The sequence below is a fragment of the Salvia hispanica genome, chromosome 1, assembly GCF_029641045.1.
Source record: "Salvia hispanica isolate PSC_SH4W2 chromosome 1, Shi_PSC_v1, whole genome shotgun sequence".
Lineage (NCBI taxonomy): Eukaryota > Viridiplantae > Streptophyta > Magnoliopsida > Lamiales > Lamiaceae > Salvia > Salvia hispanica.
The window spans coordinates 49,407,620-49,415,704 of NC_142692.1; the positions used below are offsets into that span (position 1 = coordinate 49,407,620).

The following is an 8,085-nucleotide window of genomic DNA, read 5'->3' on the forward strand; positions in this document are numbered from 1 at the left end:
AATAAGTATTTCGATCCATTAAGCATCTGTATATATGATCTTCTACATCGTCAAAAATCATTTGATCCATATATATTTTCCTTAACATTTCTCTTCTTAGGCCTAGTTACCTATCCTCATATCATAATATTCGATCTTTTACCAGCTTGTTACAAGCTGTGCGTATATGTGGAATATTAAACGTTTCGTGTTGTCGATTATGTGACGCTTCTGGTTGGTGTATCATTTTCTACACGTGTGTCAACATAAACTTATTTATCATACGTATCTGAGAGAAATTAAGGCTGTGCCTTTCCTGAGAGTCTTGTATCGAGAACTCAAAGATTAATCTAACAGTCTTAACTTGAATAGGAAACATAGATAACTGAAAATTTGGGGGGGCTCCAAAATATCAAAGGGGACAAGAATATCATCTCTTGTTCGACTCTTATGAATTTTCATCATCAAATTGCGAAAATTGATTTTGAAGGAAAATACCAAGTTCAATAGAACTTATCGTGTCAACTCAAAGAACTAGGTGGTCCAAACGGTTTCAGATAAACCCATAGAATTTGAAAACTCACTTCTGATGGAGCTTGAAAGGACATGAGGTAGGTCATGAGAATAAGATGACACTGTATTAACTCTCAATTTCCATAGTAGGCTGTCAAATAAGATAGTTCAATTGTCCGCTCAAATTGACTAGATCCGGACATCAAGGATGATGGTTTCAACATGTCAAGACCTCAGATGATTAGTCGTAGGAGGGTTTAGAAATGTAAACAATTGCCATGAATTAACGTTGATCATGGTTTACCAACATCATAATGTGGAAGTCATGGAAATACATCAATGGATTCACAGTAGTGGCCAAAGTGAAGGAAATAATTTTGGGAAGTCAACTACCATCAAGGAAAATGCAATACATTAGCCTTAACTTAGTGTTTCAGAAAGAAATCATGAGCTAGAAACAATACATGTAGTGGAACTTAGCTAAACAGAGTTTTTACCCCTATAAGAATGAAATAGTCACAAATATGGTTGCCGAATAAGGAGATGAACAAAAGTCCCACTTAATGTGCCATTCTCAGAGGAGAAATTTCTGAACAATAGATGAAGTTATATCATGAGAGTTAAAGAAACCAGGATATTGATCTTGCAAATGGGGGGCATCATAGGAGACAACAACCAACAAAGGTGTTTGAAAACATATGAGTCTTCTGAATCTAAGATTTGAAAGTAAGTCACCACTTTCGCTGAAAAAAATGATAGTGACTTATTACTTTCCAAAATGCGAGTCAATCAAAAGTCTTAAATAGACGGCAAGGCACCCTTGTTAAGGATGTTCAAAATGAGATTATTCTGGAGGGCATGGCCATAAGCAACTTTAGAATCGAAGGTTTATGACCGGAGCTTATGAAGTCAACACTTTACATTTTCTGAACAATGAGCTCAACTACTATAGCCAATAAACTGAAAGAGAGCCACAACTTTCATAGGAGAGGAAAAAGTGAGGCATTACTTGCATTCTAGAGTCTAAAGTAGACGAGGGCATTTTCATTAAAGAGGTTCATAGAAAGAAATCGATGGGAATCCAAGTAAGTACTGTTGATCATAATCATCTGTCCCAGTTATGTGACACTTCCTTGGTTGTTCTTTCGGATCTCGAACATGATCAGAGCGTTCTAGGAAACCATACATTCCAAGCTAGGATTCTGGTGTTACTACTAATAACTGTCGTTGAAGGTCATATTTTCATAATGTTCTCGATAAGTCAGGGCGGTCATTCTCGTAAAACATTGCACTCTCCATCATGCTTCACAACGTGCTATAAGCATTGTTTCTAGATCGCGTAGCTTCCTTGACTTGCTACGCAAGACTGGATCACTTAATTAGATCGTAGGTACGATATCTTTTCGTGTAAGGATACACCTCCTTTACTGGATCGAGGGTACGCTCATTTTGGTTATGATTGAGTTCATGAAGACAAAGGGAACTTCATGTTGTTCTCATCATTTAAAACGTTCAACAGACGCCCATGTGCCGTAGGTAGTTTCTCGTATCTCGTGTGATCGTTACCATCTAAGAATAGATGGGTTATTTATAAATTGTTAGGTTCATTATTGTACATTTGGAATTGTTCCAATTACAACATCATGGATTTGTGGTCTCGTCAAGACATATGGTAGAGGAAAAGGTGTGGGGTCCACTTTTAGACACTTTCATCTATATTTCCTCATCCTTAAAACAAAATTAGGGGTTTGCCCTAACTTGCATATACTTGTTCATTTTATCGCTTAGGCAAGCGGAAAGGAAGTCATCAACTTATATCACTGTTCAAGAGCGTTCAGCCTAATGTACTTCTTAGGCATACTATGTTCGCATGCGTTAGTCATTCCGTAACTTTCTAAAAGGTTCCTTAATCTATCATCATACTTCACATAATCGAGCATGCGTAATTAATAATACTTTAGCATTTGTCTCAAGACATCCTTATGCCTAACATTTTAAACTTGAAATTCCATAGTTCATAGGAAAATTGAAATTTACATGCTTTTCCTTGAAAACCTTGAATGTTTTCACAACATCTTCAGAAAGAAAATTTTTCCTCTTATCAAGTTCTTTCATGAATAACTGAAAATTTTCTGGTAAGAACTTCTTTCTTACCTCATTGCTGCAGTTGAACGTGACGAGTCGAGGTGTTGGGTCCCTTTAAGCTTTCCATTTTAGTACTATTCTAGTCTAGTACTATCATTCTAGACTAAGGCTTGAAAAGAAGGTTCTTGGGTCCAGAGCGAAAGAACGTTGCTCTGATACCACTCTGTCACGACCACAACTCCCTAGTGCTAGTGAGCGTAGCTATTTCGCGACTAAACGATTCTCAATAATCAAGGGGCAACATAAAAAGGATGAAATCACTCAAATCAATAGTATCAAAGGCATATGGGTACATAGTCAAAACGTGATCAGAGTATCAAGACTAAGTTCATAGCTTTCTAGCACATAATTCTAGATTTGCAGCGGAAGAGTCCAAGACAAAATAGCACGTATGAAGACATGCTACTTTGGGTTACCTAACTACTTATATAGAAGTCTTGTCCCAACACCTTCGCCTCCTCGTACACGTTCAACCTGCACATTTGAAAATAACATGCAGGGCTGAGTATTTGATATACTCCGTGGGCACATTGCCAAAAATAGTTCTATCTTTAATTGTCAATGCCACAGTTGAGTGATCACGGGGTTTTACTTAAAAGACCCGAGTCACTAAAAATACTTTTCCTTTAGTAAAGATTTGATTGCGCAATCACATAACATAGATATACCATATCTGAAACTGATGTGAACCGGGAATGTGGCCACATTCCACGACGGTCACTGGACCGGCCAACTCATTTGTTAGCTCACGGTCCCCTCATGTGTACACTAGTCCGAGTAGGGTTTGCGGCCCTACTGGGACCCGAATTCGATTTAACTAAATTGGCATAGCCAAGCAGATAGGTAATCATAAAACCAAAACATGGCATGACAACATACTTGAGCAAAGAATCACATTTTCATACTGAAATCACGTTTAAAAGAATGCCCACCTCAAAGCAAAATCTCTATCCGTAAGTCCTTTAACTTGGCCTTAGACGCCGTGTGAAGACGTCCCTTTAGGAAATAAAATAATCATATACTTAATTAGATTTTGAGATATCCATTAAGCTTAAACATGAATGCATCCTAAGTGCGTGATCATTTTATTCTCTCTCTTAATTTTCTAGAAGAGTTCTAGAATTCTTGAATATTAATTAAATCAGTAGATTTAATTAAATCGGGAAAATTATTCGCTTAACTAGAGGGCGTTACCTCCTTTGCCATTTATTCAAGCACTAAATAAGCTCGAGGTCCATTCATCGTTAGCGCATAAATTCTTAAAATTAATTATTCGAGCGCTTAAACTAAGGTTCAGAACATTAGACTTATCTTCGAGAAAAAAAATTAGCGAACCGTTAATTATTTAACCAACATCATAGGAGAGCCCATGATTTAATTAAATTCTTAATCCATACTTTATTTTAATTAGTGGCCCAATTTAATACTTATCACTACTAGCCCATCTTGTTAGTTAATTGAGGCCCAGAACAAAAGTAAAGGGAGGCCCAAACATTTAATTAAGAGAAAAATGGCCCAACTCCCTCTCATCTCCATCGATACCCTCTCCCCTCTCATTTTCTCAAATCCCAAATTCCTAAATCCCTAGTTTTTGAAGAGGAACGACGGCGCGACGCCTCCCCTTCGCCGTTCGCTGCTCCGGTCGGCGCCTCCCCTGCGCCGCCGGAAATTCGATCCCCTTCCCCTCCTCTCTCTCTCCGTCGATTTCTCTATTCACACCACAATTTCCCAAAATAGAAAACGCAACAGCAGCTCTTCTCCTTTTCTCCCTCGGCGGAAACCTCGCCACTTCTCTGCGTCGCCGGAGCAACGCCGGCGCTCATTTCTCCACGGAGTTCTTCAGGAGGCAGTAGCTCCGGCCATTCTCTCGGCCTTCACTCGACAGCGCCGACTCCAGCCACCCTCGGCGAGTCCAGCAGCAGAGAGGAGGCATCGCCTTTCTCCCTCCGCTTCTCTGTCTTGCTCACTCCACCGCCAGCTTCTAGTTCTGGGCGACGACGAGCCGGCGTCAACTCCGTCGCACGGCCAGCGCCGCCGTCTCGCGCTACTGCTCCTGCAGTGCCATCGCCGGTGGCCTCCGAGGCGGCCCCTCGGCCTTGAATTAAGTCCTTCCTTCTTTCCTTACTTAGCTTATGTTGTGGCTTTATTCGACAGTAGCTAAGCTTAGTTGTTACTTGATGATCTATGAGTTTATTAGGAGGTCTCTGCTCTAAATCCTAAATCTTTTATCAAAAGCATTAGATAAGTATTGTTGTTATGAATTCTTAAGTTTAAGAGGAAAGTAGCGTTTTCTTCTGTTCCATTTCATAAAAGGGCATGTTTGAGCTTTGTGTGCTACTGTTCTTCCCTCATTTCTAGTATGTCAAGATTTTGAAGGGGCTCTAACATGCTTGAGGTTTTAGTTACTATATGATGATGTGAGTAAATCATATGGGAGAAGGATGGAGATGTATTACCTCTGCAGCAGCTACTGGTTCTGCTCCTAGAACTCAATATCTCCTACTCTCAACTTTCTATGTTGCTGGGAAAAACTTATGGTGTGTAGGAGGGTGATCAAAGGTGGTGTGGAGGGGATTTTATAGGCAAGAGTGTGTACTCGTGAAGCCTTAATTGAAGCTGTTGTATTTCTTGTTATTTTCCTGCAGCAAATCTCCCTTTTCTTTCATCTTTTGCAGCAACTTTAATTTAATGTAGCTTGGTGTTTAGCTTGGGACAAAAGGACTTCTTATTTACTTATTTTGGTGGTTTATGTGACTAGGAAAGGCTGGTGTGCAGGGCTGTTTTGGGAGGGGAGTACAAGGCAGATTTGACTTGCTATTTTTGGTGAGTCTTTGGTCCTTCATAGCTAAAGAAGAGGTGTTTCTTTTCCCTCTATTAAGAGCTTCATTAGTTCCTCTTGTTCTTTAGTAACCACAACTTGTTTCATCTTGCAGGAGGAAGAAAACAACTTGGCTGCCACGCTGCTGTCCTCGACGGCTTGCTGCCCCGGGCCCTCGGGCTCGCTGCCCCAGGCCCAATGAGCTGGTCGGTATGGTCGCGGTGGGGGTGCGACTTGGGTTCGGGAGAAAGAGGCCCAAAGAACTTTTCTTTTGTATTTTACATTCTTTCTTCAAATTTCATGTTTCAATTATGTAAGATAAATAGTAAGTCCAGAGATGCGTATATAAATTTTCATTCGTGACATGGACTTTTTATTGCTTAAGTACCGCATTTCGTTTTAATTCACTTGTTGCTCCCTTTCATTTATAGTTCGAAACATAATTTTTAGTTAGGCATATCCAACTAAGCAAACACCAATATATAAAAAAAATTCTAAAGTTTGACATGCGCCTAAATTTTATCGAAAATTCCATAAGTTAAAAGAAGAATTAAGATGGGGGTATTACATTCTACCCTCCTTAACGAAAATTTCGTCCCAAAATTTTGCTTCTGTCACTCAAAAAGCTCTGGGTACTTTTCCTTCATCTTGTCTTCCAATTCCCACGTAGCTTCTTCGTGGCCGTGATGCTTCCACAGTTACAATATATTTATTCCTCAACTCTTTTAATTTCCAATCCAAAAATTGCCTTTGGCTTTTCTTCATAGTTTAAATGTGAGTTTAACACTATTTCTTCTTGGTAGACTATGCATTTGAGGCCAAACACATATTTCCCAATTGTGACCGATCAAAATATTGTCCATGTTTCCGAAACTCAGTGGTAGTGCCAATCTGTACGCAATGGTACCAACTTCTTCTAGAATTCCCTATGGCTCGATGAAATGCGGTCTTAGCTTGCCCCTGACGCCGAATCTTGTAATTCCTTTAGGCGGGGATACCTTCAGAAAAACTTTGTCTCCCGTCTTGAACTGCAGATCGGTTCGGCGATCATCTGCGTAAGACTTTTGCCTATCTTGAACTTCCTTGATTCCCTCACGGAACTGACGGACGATCTCTATCACCTCCTCTACAGAATCCGGTCCGAGCATCTTTCTCTCACTGATGCATTTCTTTCCATACAATGCTTCATATGGGGCTATGTTTATAGTTGTCTGTTGCTGTAAGCAACTTTATAAGTGGTAGTACTGGTTCTCAGTTTCCTCCACGGTTGAGCACTATGGCTCTCAGCATATCTTCCAAAGTCTGGATCGTTCTTTCAGACTGCCCATCAGTCTGTGGATGGAATGTAGTACTGAAATTCAATCTAGTGCCCAGCTCTTGTTGCAAGCCTATCCAAAATCTAGAAGTAAATTTTGGATCACGGTCTGATGTGATCGTCACCGGTATTCCATGTAATCATATGGTCGGTATGGTCGCGGTGGGGGTGCGACTTGGGTTCGGGAGAAAGAGGCCCAAAGAACTTTTCTTTTGTATTTTACATTCTTTCTTCAAATTTCATGTTTCAATTATGTAAGATAAATAGTAAGTCCAGAGATGCGTACATAAATTTTCATTCGTGACATGGACTTTTTATTGCTTAAGTACCGCATTTCGTTTTAATTCACTTGTTGCTCCCTTTCATTTATAGTTCGAAACATAATTTTTAGTTAGGCATATCCAACTAAGTCAAACACCAATATATAAAAAAAATTCTAAAGTTTGACATGCGCCTAAATTTTATCGAAAATTCCATAAGTTAAAAGAAGAATTAAGATGGGGGTATTACACTTTGGCTTATAATCTTGTTTTTATTTCTTGTACTATTATAAGCCTGACAAAAATTAAAACAAACGTGATCGATATCTTTTATCAGGTGTAGCATTGAACGCGGACCATTAACTTTTGCAAGTGTTAAAGTATAAAGGGAAAAAAAGGAATAATAGGAATGTATGGTTGGGAAAAGACATTATTTTTTTTATTTTTCGAATGTCGTTTGCAAATATTGCACTATATTGCATAGTGTTAGCCAAAAATGGCGACGCGCGCTAAAACAAATGCACGAAAACAAGTAAAAAAATGAGTTTTTTTTTTCAAGTAAAAATGAATGGACACGAGAAAGAAGAAGATGACGAATTAATATCAGAGCATGAAAAGAGTGAAATCTTCTTCTAGATTGTTAGTTAGAATGTGAGAGATATTTAAGTCAAAGACAACAGTATTGGTTTATTGAATTTGTACGATGCAATGTGGAGTAAATGAATGATAACGCGTATTAATTTTCTTTAATGAAAGAGTATAAAAGAACGAAATATTTGTGTGGCCTCATTCAGGAAAAAGTTACTCTCCCTTTGACTAATATAATCACTAATTAATTTCTAACATTCTCAGCAATGCACCTCTGATCTGGAGGTGCATTGCCGGGAAATTGAAAGCCTTTAATTTCTCCGGAGATGCATATTCCTCCACTCTTCTTCTCGGCATATCCTTACCTTATATGGGACGCTTACCTTTTTCAAACTCATCACTATATTTAGGAATGATGGAGGTTTTACTCAGGGTCAGCCCAAGACGGCTTGACTGGGATTAACTCT

The 8,085-nt window shown here is 39.1% G+C and overlaps 1 long non-coding RNA gene across 1 annotated transcript; it reads left to right on the forward strand.

Moving 5' to 3' along the window:
• Positions 1–4,148: 4,148 nt before the first annotated feature.
• On the forward strand, positions 4,149–5,818 carry LOC148934051 (uncharacterized). Its single transcript, XR_016136248.1, has 2 exons — positions 4,149–5,460; positions 5,571–5,818. It is a non-coding gene; the product is annotated as an uncharacterized LOC148934051 (long non-coding RNA).
• Positions 5,819–8,085: the final 2,267 nt, after the last annotated feature.